We start from the raw sequence: 13,193 nt of genomic DNA on the forward strand, positions 1-13,193 counted from the left end.
CTTCTGCTACTTGTTTATCACTACTTTCCATTCTTGCATCCTCTAACCATGCCATCATGTTGGTCTCTCTTAGGCAGGAAACGCATCTCAGCCAACAAATTTGTGCATCCTCTTTTGTCTCTTTTTTCTAACCTGGACATTCGTCCTCCACCCCACACATACAGAAAGTGAAGTTCTTTCTAGCATCTTCCCAAGTGAAGTTTTTGCAAGGGCAGATGGTACTTCTGCCTGTTGTGGCTTCAGCATAAGGCTTGGCTTAATGTGTGGCTTGTATTGTTTAAGCAAAGGGTTGCTTTCAGGTGGGGCATATGCATATATACGGAATACATCATTTGATGATATTTTTTAAAAAAAACGAAAGCTGTGAGAGACAAAAGAAGAATGAAGATGAATGTTAGTGTTCCCCTGGGGTTCATGGCTGAAGGAATTAACACAGCTTGGCACTCTACCCTAGCTGTGTTTGTTTCCATGGCAACAGCTACGTACATGTTTCAGACTATCTACAGTGACACAGTTGCAGAAATAGTAGCTTGCAGGTTTTTGATATCGCATCAGTGGGCAAGCAGCACATACACTATCTTAAGTAAGTCTCCAAGAATTTTTACCAATATAAAGCTCTCGATTCAAATGTCTTTTTATTAATTTTTGTGCAAAGCTCTTCTAAGGGCACGGGGCTCTCTGTCACTGCGCTCCACTTGGGGGCCCTGGAATGTTCGGTCAAAGTTGGAAGTTGCAGGAGGCCGTTTCGAGGCAGCCTTGCATTGATTTGGGTGAAATGATCAGATTGAATGGGAAGGCAGCTGAATGAAAACGAGGGGAGTCGCTTTTGAATGAAATGTTTTAAGAAGCATGTGGTCTTGGCAAGGTTGCGGAGGGTGGGTCTCTTCCCCCCCCCCCCCTTTGACAGCAGAGTCAGAGACTGCAAATTTGTCTTAGCATAATAGAATCTTAAGAATTAACAGTTGCTGATGTTGGGATGTTTGACTTGTAAATGAGAAGGACCATTATCTGCTGACCGCTGGGGTTAATTTGGGACGATCTGGAGTTCTTCTGCCGGCTCGGGATGCTTTTATCCATATCAGATCACGATCATCTTATTAGATGACCCTGATTTGTCTTTGACATTTTGCTGTTACTTTTTTTTAAATCTGCATCTGTAGTGATATTGTTGCAACAATGGAAATATACTAAGTTATAAATTGTTCCCATGTTTATGTCAATAAATGCATGCTCTAAGAAGATAAGGTACCTTTCTTCTAATTATTTAGGGATCTGGGAAAGGAAATGCACAAATCTATATGAGTTCCAGTAAGTTTTCAGTCTACCGATTTTAGCTGTTAATGTGCAGTGTATGAAACCGGTTGTGTTCCACATACGTGATTCTTTTATGTCAGGAGAAATTGTACCTGTTGTTGCAAGAACTGTGCTTTTCATTTGCCAATTTGATGTTGATTAAAAAGAGGAAGACAAGATCCAGTCTCCAACAGCAGCCTTTCTTCTCTCACCACTCCGTGCATGCTCTTCCACGTACGAGATTCCCTCTAATATTCCTTTCCTTTCTGCCCCCTTTTTTTTTACTATGTATGTTATGGTTATGTTTTGTTCTGGTGTGAAATCTGGTGACCCTCGACCACACAGATGTTGATATATATATATAGTGTCTAGGTGTATGTGGGGGGGGGTAGGGTTGCCAAGTTGGGAAACTCCTGGAGATTTGGGACTAGAGCCTGGGGAGGACAGAGACCTCAGTGGGATACTATGCTGTAGAGTCCACCTTCCAAGGCATCCGTTTCATCAGGGGAACTGATTTCTGTAGTCTGGAGATCAGCTGTCCCTAGGTCAACACCTGGAGGCTAGCACCCCTTTTAATGTCAAAAAGCTCACAGACACACCTTTGGACATATCTGTTTGCATTTTAAAGAGGATTCCTGTGATCTGAGGAATAATTTCTCCAAGGTCCTCTATAGGAGGCTCATGTTTTCTGCTTTAAGAAAGTAAAAAATTGGGAGCCCACAAGAAATTGCAGAGGGGGATACTTGATTAAGGAAGCCCCCACCCACAAATCTCAATTGTCTGAGACGGCGGAGCTTTGGAGTTAAATTAGTTGCTTCCTCCTCACATAGTCCTGCATGTCAGAAGCCTAATTCTAGAACTCCATTGCCCCATATGGCTGTCACCTGAGAAAAGAGCAACTTATCTAGCCCCAAACCTGAGTACTTCCAATCGGGAAGGGATATTTTTCCACTTCTATGTGCATGAGAGAGTGAAGTGGAGGAAACTCTGTTGGGTTAGAACAGATAAAAGGAAGTACTTCTTCACCCAAAGGGTGATTGACATGTGGAATTCACTGCCACAGGAGGTGGTGGCAGCTACAAGCATAGACATCTTCAAGAGGGGAATAGGTAAGCATATGGAGCAGAGGTCCATCAGTTGCTATTAGCCACAGCGAATTGATGGAATTCTCTGTCTGGGGCAGTGATGCTCTGTATTCTTGGTGCTTGCAGTGGGGTGGGGGGGGCAACAGTGGGAGTGCTTCTAGTTTCCTCGCCCCACTGATGGGCCTCCTGATGGTACCTGTTTTTTTTGGCCACTGTGTGACACAGGGTTGGACTGGATGGGCCATTGCCTGATCCAACATGGCTTCTCTTATGTTCTTAAATGAGAATTGGGCATGTGTCTCCTGATCTAAGTTCATCTACCCCATTTCTGGATCCTGTAAGCTGTTAGGCCAGTGATCCCTAGCCTTTCCAGGTCCAGGACCCACATGGGACCTATTGAGGTACAAATGCCTGACAGAAAGTTATGTGACACCAGAGTCACAGAGAAGAAGTAGTTATGATCTGAGTGGGGTTAACGTAGACCAGGAGCATTGGGGACAGGGATCAGAAGCTGAGTCCCACAAGTTGTACTTTACAGAGGAACAAGCCATGGGTCAGGATTCATGGAGGAATCCTCTCCACAAAGAATGATGTTCTTACCTTCCTGTTGCGACTCTGAGCAAAGAGATACAGGAATTGGGCACCTAGTTCTGTATGCACACTTACCAGCAGCAGAGTGGTCCTCTAAGAAAGCAGCAAAACAAATGAGAGCTGCCACCAGGTGGGTCTCTGAAATTAAAGGGGAATTAAGGGGAATTAAAGTTGGGATGTGTGCTCTTGTCCAACAGATTAAAGATTCAGCTACCATCCCCAATGTCTAGGCCATTGGTATGATTGCCTGTTGCATACTCTTTGATATTAGATGCATTCACTGTGTAAGTTCCCCAAATCCATGCCTGGCATCAGCACACAACAGATGGTGGGTAATTACCTGGCACCTATGGATGTTCGAAGGTCCACCAAGACAACCCCTAGACCTAGTACAATCCTCATTTTTTCCTCCTTCCTGTCCTATTGGAACTTGGCAAGCCAACTGAGAGACTAGATCCAGGGTGTTAGAAGTTAACTAGGCTTCCCAAAATTCCAAAGGTACCAGTCTCAGTTATGTAGAAGTCATGGAGATGAAGCTGCTACTTGTAATTTGGAACTGCCCAGAGGCATCTTGTTGGCTGAGTGATATCTTCTGCAATCATATTGAGGAAGACTCAGCATGGGTTCTGTAAAGGAAGATCTTGCCTCACTAACCTGTTACAGTTCTTTGAGGGGGTGAACAAACATATGGACAAAGGAGACCCAGTAGATGTTGTTTACCTTGACTTCCAGAAAGCTTTTGATAAAGTTCCTCATCAAAGGCTCCTTAGAAAGCTTGAGAGTCATGGAGTAAAAGGACAGGTCCTCTTGTGGATCAAAAACTGGCTAATGAATAGGAAGCAGAGAGTGAGTATAAATGGGCAGTCTTCGCAGTGGAGGACGGTAAGCAGTGGGGTGCCGCAGGGCTCAGTACTGGGTCCCATGCTCTTTAACTTGTTCATTAATGATTTGGAGTTGGAAGTGAGCAGTGAAGTGGCCAAGTTTGCAGATTACACTAAATTGTTCAGAGTGGTGAGAACCAGAGAGGATTGTGAGGCACTCCAAAGGGATCTGTTGAGGCTGGGTAAGTGGGCGTCAATGTGGCAGATGAGGTTCAGTGTGGCCAAGTGCAAAGTAATGCACATTGGGGCCAAGAATCCCAGCTACAAATACAAGTTGATGGGGTGTGAACTGGCAGAGACTGACCAAGAAAGAGATCTTGGGGTCGTGGTAGATAACTCACTGAAAATGTCAAGACAGTGTGCAATTGCAATAAAAAAAGCCAACGCCATGCTGGGAATTATTAGGAAGGGAATTGAAAACAAATCAGCCAGTATCATAATGCCCCTGTATAAATAGATGGTGCGGTCTCATTTGGAATACTGTGTGTAATTCTGGTCACCGCACCTCAAAAAGGATATTATAGCATTGGGAAAAGTGCAGAAAAGGGCAACTAGAATGATTAAAGGGTTGGAACACTTTCCCTATGAAGAAAGGTTAAAACGCTTGGGACTCTAGCTTGGAGAAACGTCAGCTGTGGGGTGACATGATAGAGGTTTACAAGATAATGCATGGGATGGAGAAAGTAGAGAAAGAAGTACTTTTCTCCCTTCCTCACAATACAAGAACTCGTGGGCATTCGATGAAATTGCTGAGCAGTCGGGTTAAAACAGATAAAAGGAAGTACTTCACCCAAAAGGTGATTAACATGTGGAATTCACTGCCACAGGAGGTGGTGGCAGCTACAAGCATAGACAGCTTCAAGAGGGGGTTAGATAAAAATATGGAGCAGAGGTCCATCAGTGGCTATTAGCCACAGTGTGTATTTATATGTGTGTGTGTGTGGGTGTATATATATATAATTTTTCTGGCCACTGTGTGACACAGAGTGTTGGACTGGATGGGCCATTGGCCTGATGCAACATGACTTCTCTTATGTTCTTATGGGGTAATAACCTTCTGATGATCCTAACCAACTCTTGATTATTTTGTGTGCTATTCTTACAGTAAGACATTGCTTCAGTGAAAAAAATACAAGAGTGGTTCCCTGATGGATTATAGATTTTTTAAAAAAGAATGTGGGGAAGAACATAAGAGAAGCCATGTTGGATCGACTAATGGCCCATCCAGTCCAACACTGTGTCACACAGTTGCCAAAACCCAGGTGCCATCAGGAGGTCCATCAGTGGAGCCAGAACTTCAGAAGCTCTTCCACTGTTGCCCCCCAAACACCAAGAATACAGAGCATCACTGGCCCATACATAGTGTTCCATCTATACCTTGTGGATAATAGCTGATGATGGACCTCTGCTGCATATGTTTATCCAAACCCTTCTTGAAACTGTTTATACTTGTGGCCACCACCTCTTCCTATGCAGTGAATTCCACATGTTAATTACTCTTTGGGTGAAGAATTACTTCCTTTTATCTGCTCTAAACCTACTGCTCATTCATTTCATTGAGTGCCTGCAAATTCTTTTATTGTGAGAAAGAAAGTACTTCTTTCTCTGCCTTCTCTATCCCATGCATAATTTTGTAAACCTCTCATGTCACCCTTCAGTCATCATTTCTCCAAGCTAAAGAGACCTAACCTCTTTAACCTTTCTTCGTAGGAAAGGTATTTCATCCCATTAATCATTTTAGTTGCCCTTTCCTGCACCTTTCCCAAAGCTATATCTTTTTTGTGGTGTAGGGACCAAAACTGTACACAGTATTCTAAATGAAGCAGCACCATAGATAAGAATAATGCTTGCTGGGGTAACAGGACAAAATACTGTAGGTCTCTGTAAATCAGTGGTCTTCAGTGTTTTCAGATCTGAGGTGCTCCTTTAACCTACCAGGCAGCAGGAGGGACCCACTAACCTGTAGAGATCTCTAGTTCAAAGCTGGCAGTTTGTAAATTCAGGAGTTGACTGGTGTGTGGCAATGGTTGACATGGCCATAGGCAGTTTTTGTTGCCATATATACAGATGGGACTTAAAAGAAATAAGTGAGAAAATCGGTGATTAACTTACAGAAACCTCGGGAACACTCTTTCCAAGTGGTAGCATTGCCAGCTCTGGGTTGGGAAATTCCTGAAGATTTGGGGGCAGAGTCTGGTAGGTGCAGAGTTTGGGGACAGGAAGGAGCTCAACTGGTAGGTGACGCAATAGAATCCTCCCTCCAAAGTTGCCATATTCTCCAGGGAAACTGATCTTAGTTGTGCGGTAATCAGTTTTAATTTGGTGAGAATCAAATACTACATTGATCCAAGTATTGGTCCCTGGTTTAATTCATTAACTGAACATGCATTGGCTCTTTCTGGCAAGCAGATTACAATGGAGGCCACTGCATTTATTGTAATGTGTGAACAGGACATGAGTTACCTGTGACAAGCCTAGCCATTTACATTCCAGCAAATTGTAGTCCATTTGTTAATGGATAAAAGGAATGAGAAAGAGAAAAACATGCCAACACCCAAATAATCTGAAATACCAAGTTTAATATTGTCGTTTAGATCACCTGTCAGCAACAGATCCAAATATTTCAGGGGTGTCAAACTCATTTGTTACGAGGGCTGGATTTGGCACAAATGGGACTTTGTGGGGCCGAGCCACGTGTGTCATAAAATGTAATGCCAGGTGGCAGAGATGTAAACTTTATAAAGGATTCAGATAAACACAAAGATATTATTTTTAACTTAAAATACGAACATGCTTAAAACTCTTATGATATTTTGTTTCAAATGGAAAGATGTGGGAGTAGTGGGATTTGGCAATGCAATTTTTTAAACAAGACATCAAGAAAAAGCACAAGGATCACAGCAGAAACTAAAAATATTAAAATGCTCAGAACCTAGGAAAACATGAAATGCCTGGGCACTGCAAGCTTCTCCCACCCCATCCCCACCTACTCAGGTTGGCAATGGCTCCCCAATGTAATATCCCCCTGTGGCTGTGGGTTTCCAGGTTAGAGTACTCAGTAGGCACCAGTTCTCTGATCCATTCAGCAGAGACAAGCTGTCAGCTATAAGGACTGATTGGGGACTTTACTTCTTTACACAGAGGGCGTTTTCGCACTGACCTTCAAGTAGCGCGACCACCCTCTTCACACCGGAGGATCTGCCCGGATTTCGCACAAGAAGCGCCGGCGCACCCAAAAGAGCCGGCTACTTCCGTTGCGAAACCCGCTCAAACGGAAACCGCCAAGAAGCAGGAAAACGTTTGAGCGGGTTTCGCGACGGAAGTAGCCAGCTCTTTTGGGTGCGCCGGCGCTTCTTGTGCGAAATCCGGGCAGATCCTCCGGTGTGAAGAGGGTGGTCGCGCCACTTGAAGGTCAGTGCGAAAACGCCCACAGAGTGATTAAAATGTGGAATTGGCTGCCAGAGGATGTAGTGATGGCCACAGGAATGAACAGCTTTAAAGGGGAATTAGATAGATTAGAGGATAAATCTATCAGTGGGCACTAGCCATGGTGACTGAGGAACACCTCTACATTCAGAGGCACTTCACCTCTGAATCCTAGAGCCAGGAGGGAACATCAGACCTCTATGCCCTGTTGTTAGACCACCTCTGAATCCTAGAGCCAGGAGGGAACATCAGACCTCTATGCCCTGTTGTTAGACCTTCAGAGGAACTGGCTGGCCACTGTGTGAGACAGGATGCTGGACTAGATGGATCACTGGTTTTATCCAGCAAGGCTCTTCTGATGTTTGTATAACTTTCTTGTATAACTTCTGTAGGGATGTGAAATGCTGAAATGGAACTCCTGATTTCCAAAATGCCATCATTATATGCATTCAGATGCTACAAGTAACAAAACAATGTCGACTCCTTTTAACTACTAGAAAAATATGCTGCAATAAACAAATAGGCATGTTGCTCATACAGTTTGTTTATAATAACCTCTCTATAAATATGTACAAGTAAAACCTTAATCTGTAAATGAGACTGAAATATAATCAACTGTATATGTTTTAAAGGTTTATTACTTAATGTTTTAGCAGCATTAGAAACATCAGTCAAAACATTTTAAATGTACGTTAGATTCTCAAAATGTCACTGAGATAAAAGAAAGGAATTCCCCCCGCCTCTTTACAATTTGGGATTTTCCTCTAACCATGAAGGCAATATTTAGATGTAGGAACATTTTCTTATGCAGAGGCCTTTATCTGTGTATTTTCTGCTTGGAGCAAATAGAAGATTGGAAGGTGGTACAATTTTAGATTTGAAATTGGTGTGAGGAAAGGATTTAACCCTCTCCCTCCACACCACATCCTTGACCTACCTTCCCCCTGGCTGCTTTTAGCTGTAAAAATTTGAACCTGGGCTGCCCTTGAAGACAACCTGGAAATGGCTGTTGGGTCAGAATGCAGTGACCCAGCCACTGTCTGGGGCTAGCTAATGGGAACATATTTCACCCATCTTAAAATAGCTACTTTGACTGTTTTCAAGTCTAATTCAGGTGCTGCTCATGATCTTTAAAGCTCTCTATGGAATGGAGCTTAAAGATCGACAGCAAATGACCATCTCCTCCATGGGTGCGATCAGACAAGCAATAGCTATCCAAGTTACAGAAAGAAAAAACACAAGAAATTAAGACCAAAATATTAGATGAAGAGCAACTGCAATAATACCACAGCAATATATACCACAGCCCTATTGTCAGTTGTGTTGCTTTATTCTAAATAACAAATTAGCGTTACTTTTAGCTTGAATTGTCTGTCTTCTATGTGGTGGTAGAAAGTGCTGTCAAGTCTCAACCATGGCAACCCTGTAGGATTTTCAAGGCAACAGACATTCAGAGGTGCCTTGCCATTGTCTGCCTCTGCATAGCAACCCTGGACTTCATTGGTGGTCTCCCATCTTAGTAGAACAAAGTGGCACCTTTAAGACCAACAACATTTAATTCTAGGTATAAGCTTTTGTGTGCATGCACATTGACTTTCTCACACTTTACATATAGGTAGAGAGAGAGTGGGGTGGGTGGTTAGATGCCAGGAAGGGTGAATTAGAGCCAAGATGCATAAGTAACTGAGCAATAAATATATCTAAGACTGGATTAAAGCAATTGGTAACACCTGTGAAGAGCAGCAAATTATCATACAGATACGAAAAGAGTTAACAGATGTGAGAATTAAGTCTGAGTCCACTGGCACCTTTAAGATAAACAAAATTTAATTCTGGGTATAAGCGAGAGCTTGAGTGACTTAGCTTGTGTATAGTGAGATAAGAACCCAATATCTCTGTTAAGTCCTGGTGGTTCCATTGTCCTGTGTGTTGTAATCAGCAATTTCCCATTCCAGTCTGTTTTGAAATTCCTTTGCAATAAAACAGCTACTTTGAAGTCTTCCATTGAGTGCCCTGGGGAGCTAAAATGTTTCCCTACAGGTTTCTCTGTTTTATAATTCTTGATCTCATCCAAGTGGTAACCAGGGCTGAGTTTCCAAGATCTGATGAGATCAGGTTGGTCTGGGCCATCCAAGTCAGGGCCACTGTGGCTAGTTCTCCAGAGCAATCCAGCCCTGAGATAAGTGAGGGGCTGCCCTGAAGATTCAATGGAATAAACAGGGAAGGAATTTCAGGACTAAAAGGGGGGAAAGTCCCTTATTATGTAAGGGATGAAATGCAGATTTACTGGCAGTAGGGCAGTCCAGGCAGGAACAGGAGGAGCTAAGGAATGGGAGAAAGACAGAAAGGGATAATGGTTAAATTTGGGAAGGAGAGCAGAATAGAAGAGAAGAAATCATACTCTACTTGTCTTGAAGAAGGATGGTCCGGTAATACCATACTCATGATGGAAGAAAGTTCTGGAGTAAAACCACTAAATGGAGTGGGGAATCCTGTGATTTCAGCACTGGAAGAAATCTGGGAGCAGAACCAACTGTAAATATGGCGGGCTCAAGGTATCTGTATTATGACTTGGGCTTACCTGGGTACCCATGGAGCTGAGTGTAGCACTAGAGACTGTGATGCTTTGGGTCAAAGCTTTGGAACCTGGTTGCTCATTCATGGACTTTGGGTTGCATTCTGATTGGTGCAGCATTAGTGTCCCCCATTGGTGGGAACCTGGGATCTGAACTGTGATAGGATAGTTTATCCATTCTGTGGTGGAAGAGGGTACCTACAGGTGCAGAGGAGATGAACTGGGGCAGGGGGTGGTGGTATCTGTGATAGTTCTGATTGTAGGTGACCAAGTGGCATTCATATCTGCTTCTTATATCCTGGAGATGGGCTTGTGGCTGTTTTAGGATTTATGACTGAATCATCTGGGAGCAGCATTGTGAAGAAGATTTTGAGAGCTGTGATTATTGCCCTGGAAACCTGGACTGTTGTTTATGGTGGAAGGTGTGAGGTGCTCTGGAGGTTCCAATGAAAGAGACTTGATTGATGTACCGCTGGAGTGTTCAGGCAGTTGGCTACTTCATTTTGAAAGTGCCTATGGGAATTCCTGCCTTGATCCTGAGACCTGGCTTTAATATCACACTGGATGTTTTTCTCACATTGCTGGCATCTAAAGGCCAAAGGAGCCTAGGGTTCAAACAATACAGCTCTGGCAGGGGCAACATCCAACACCCTCTTTTATGAAATCTAGAAGGCATTGTAAAACAATGATGTTACTGAGAGCTTTTTGCAGAATCTCTAAAGTTGTGTGATGGGTCATTATCTTCTCCTTTGGTTGTCTGTTTGGCAAGTAGATTTGTGCTGTGTAGATTTGTTTTTACAAGGATTATTTTTAATTCTGCTATTCTATGTCGTAGGGCACCTTGGACCTCCTTTTGTGGGAGGGGCAGGATAATTAAATAAATGATTGAGAGAGTGCCTCTTACAGACCCAATTAGATTCAGCCTCAGCACAATTTTTCCCCCTTCTTTGAAAATGGTTGTCTTTCTTCTGAGTGATGTTATCAGGTAGTCTGTTTTTTATTTTGCAGCAGAAATATTCATTCCCAAACATTCAGTTCACCCTAAATAGCTCTCACAATATTCAGCACCAACATCAATGGTACTTAAATGATGTTAACAGTAGCATGAAAGCCCCACAACAGGAATACAAAAGTTATATCTGTATACAGGGCTTTTTTTTTTAGCAGGAATGCACAGGAACGCAGTTCCGGCTGGCTTGGTGTCGAGGGGTGTAGCCTAATATGCAAAACAATGATGGGCGAAACAATGATGACATCAGAGGATGTGGCCTAATATACAAATGATTTCCTGCTGGACTTTTTCTTTTCTTTTTTAAAAAAGCTCTGTCTGAATGCAATCACATCTCCAGTGATAATATGTTACCAATTTCTCTTAACTGGAGCAAATTCATTTTTCCAGTACCAAAAACAAAATTTAGGCATTACTGGTATGCATAACATAGGAGCTACCAAGAAGACCTCAGAATCCAAGTCCACTGACTCCCTCAGTAACTCAACTTCCATATTCCAAAATTTTTTTTCCACAAATGGTAACCAAATGAAGACGTGAGAATTTATTTTGTGGTGTATGTTTTTTTTTAAATCTGTCATTTGTTTTAAAAAGCAGAGCACTTTGACAGAGCTCTTTTTAACTGGAATTCTTGTTTTGCTGTGTATACTTATTCCTTCACCTGATAAAGGAGTAAAGTGCAACTCAGGTTTTAAAGCGGGATGCCTGATTAATCTGTCTGCCAGGTACATATGGAAATAAATTAGCAAATGGTACATCTGGGATTGAACTACTGCAGAGATGATAAATTATTGCCATCTTTCCCGGCTGTATTACTAAGGCATCAGTCGGAGCTCTACTTCTTACTGAAAGGCTGATCACACAAAATCTCAATGGTTGTGGCATTAAGGCCACATTTTAGATGGTGTAAGCAATTTTTAGAGGTTCCAAGCACTGTTTCTATTGGGATTTTAATGGACTATTCTGCATGTGTGACTGAGTGAGAGAATACATGTACAAGAGAGCCAAGATTTCTGCCAAGCCATGATGAACTTTATCCATATTTTTCATATTAACCTGAAATGGCACTGGAGGAACCAGTATTGGCTCCACTAGGAAATCACTGGAGCCCCCAGTGAGGCAAATAATAGCCATTTCAGGCCAAGCCCCTCTGTGTGCTCCCTGAGGTCCTGATCCAGTTTGGATCCCTGCACTCTCAGGATGGTGCTCCTCGAGAGCACCAGGGTGGATTTGTGGAGAATTCAAGGACTTTGCAACATATGAACTGCACCTGAGTTAATAGTGAAACCAAAGCTGTAGGCTTCTTCCTAAGGTTGCCAAGTCCAGGTTGGGAAATACCTGGAGATTTTGGGGTGGAGTTTTAGGGCAGTTGGGTTTGGGGAGGGGAGAGACTTCAATAGGGTGTAATGCAATAAAGCCTACCTTCCAAAATGGCCAATAGAGCCTACCTTCCAAAATGGGTGAAATGGTCTCTGTCACCTGGAGATCAGTTGTAATAGCAGGAGATCTCCAGCCACCACCAGGAGATTGGCAGCCCTACTTCTTCCCCCTGCAAAGGAGGCCCTTCTTGGTGTTTCTACACAATCCCCTGCTGCCTGTGGAGAGGAGGCTTCTTCCCTGTGCTGTTTTTGCAAATAGTCCTTTTACATCTGTAAAAACTTGCTCTCTTCATGCAAGCTTGGATCCAGTCCCTTCCCCCTTATAAATGTTGAGCTGACACAACAGACCTGGTTACAAAAGAACATTTTGAACTATGACAAGTTAGCTAGCAGTTCCTCAGGTACTGTGCATTGCCATTAAAGCTCAAGGAACAAGAAGCTAAAATTTCAGTGTTCCAGCATCTAAATTCAATTCACAGTAAAACTGTATTATGAGTTATAACTGTGTTTTGCCCATATTTCCTCACAATTACACATTGTATGCAACATAGCTAACAGAATAAAAAACAAGAACAGATAGAGGCTTTTCTCTAGAATGCATTTTGATACCAACATAATTGCTACAAATATGGGGTTTTTTTCCTTCTAGTTATTTTATTTGGAATTTTCCTTTTGCTTGTAAGAAATTCAAGCAGCAAGTTGGGCTTCCAGTCCTGCTTGGGCTTCCTTAATAATGTCTGGAACAGACTGCAAACTGAGTCAAAGGTAACCTTGCGTGTTAAAGAAACAGATTGGAGCATACTCCATTATTCTGGCTTTCTTGAAACAAACCCTCCTGCAAATTACATCTCTCTCTTTTTTTAATATACAAAAGGAACAGGGAAAATTCACATTATGAATGGAAATTTCTAGTCACAGCTAATAAACAGGAACAACTGTTCAATATCCTGCTTT

General features: G+C 42.7%; 1 protein-coding gene across 1 annotated transcript in view; it reads left to right on the forward strand.

Annotated features, from left to right (window-relative positions):
- Nucleotides 1-518: 518 nt before the first annotated feature.
- The window catches only part of FOXN3 (forkhead box N3), a 279,923-nt gene continuing 267,248 nt past the window's right edge, over nt 519-13,193 (forward strand). The window contains exon 1 of the mRNA XM_060261575.1: nt 519-583. The gene's annotated coding sequence lies outside the window, so the exon portion shown is untranslated. The remainder of the gene's footprint in view (nt 584-13,193) is intronic.

The sequence above is a fragment of the Heteronotia binoei genome, chromosome 21 (genome assembly GCF_032191835.1).
Source record: "Heteronotia binoei isolate CCM8104 ecotype False Entrance Well chromosome 21, APGP_CSIRO_Hbin_v1, whole genome shotgun sequence".
NCBI lineage: Eukaryota > Metazoa > Chordata > Lepidosauria > Squamata > Gekkonidae > Heteronotia > Heteronotia binoei.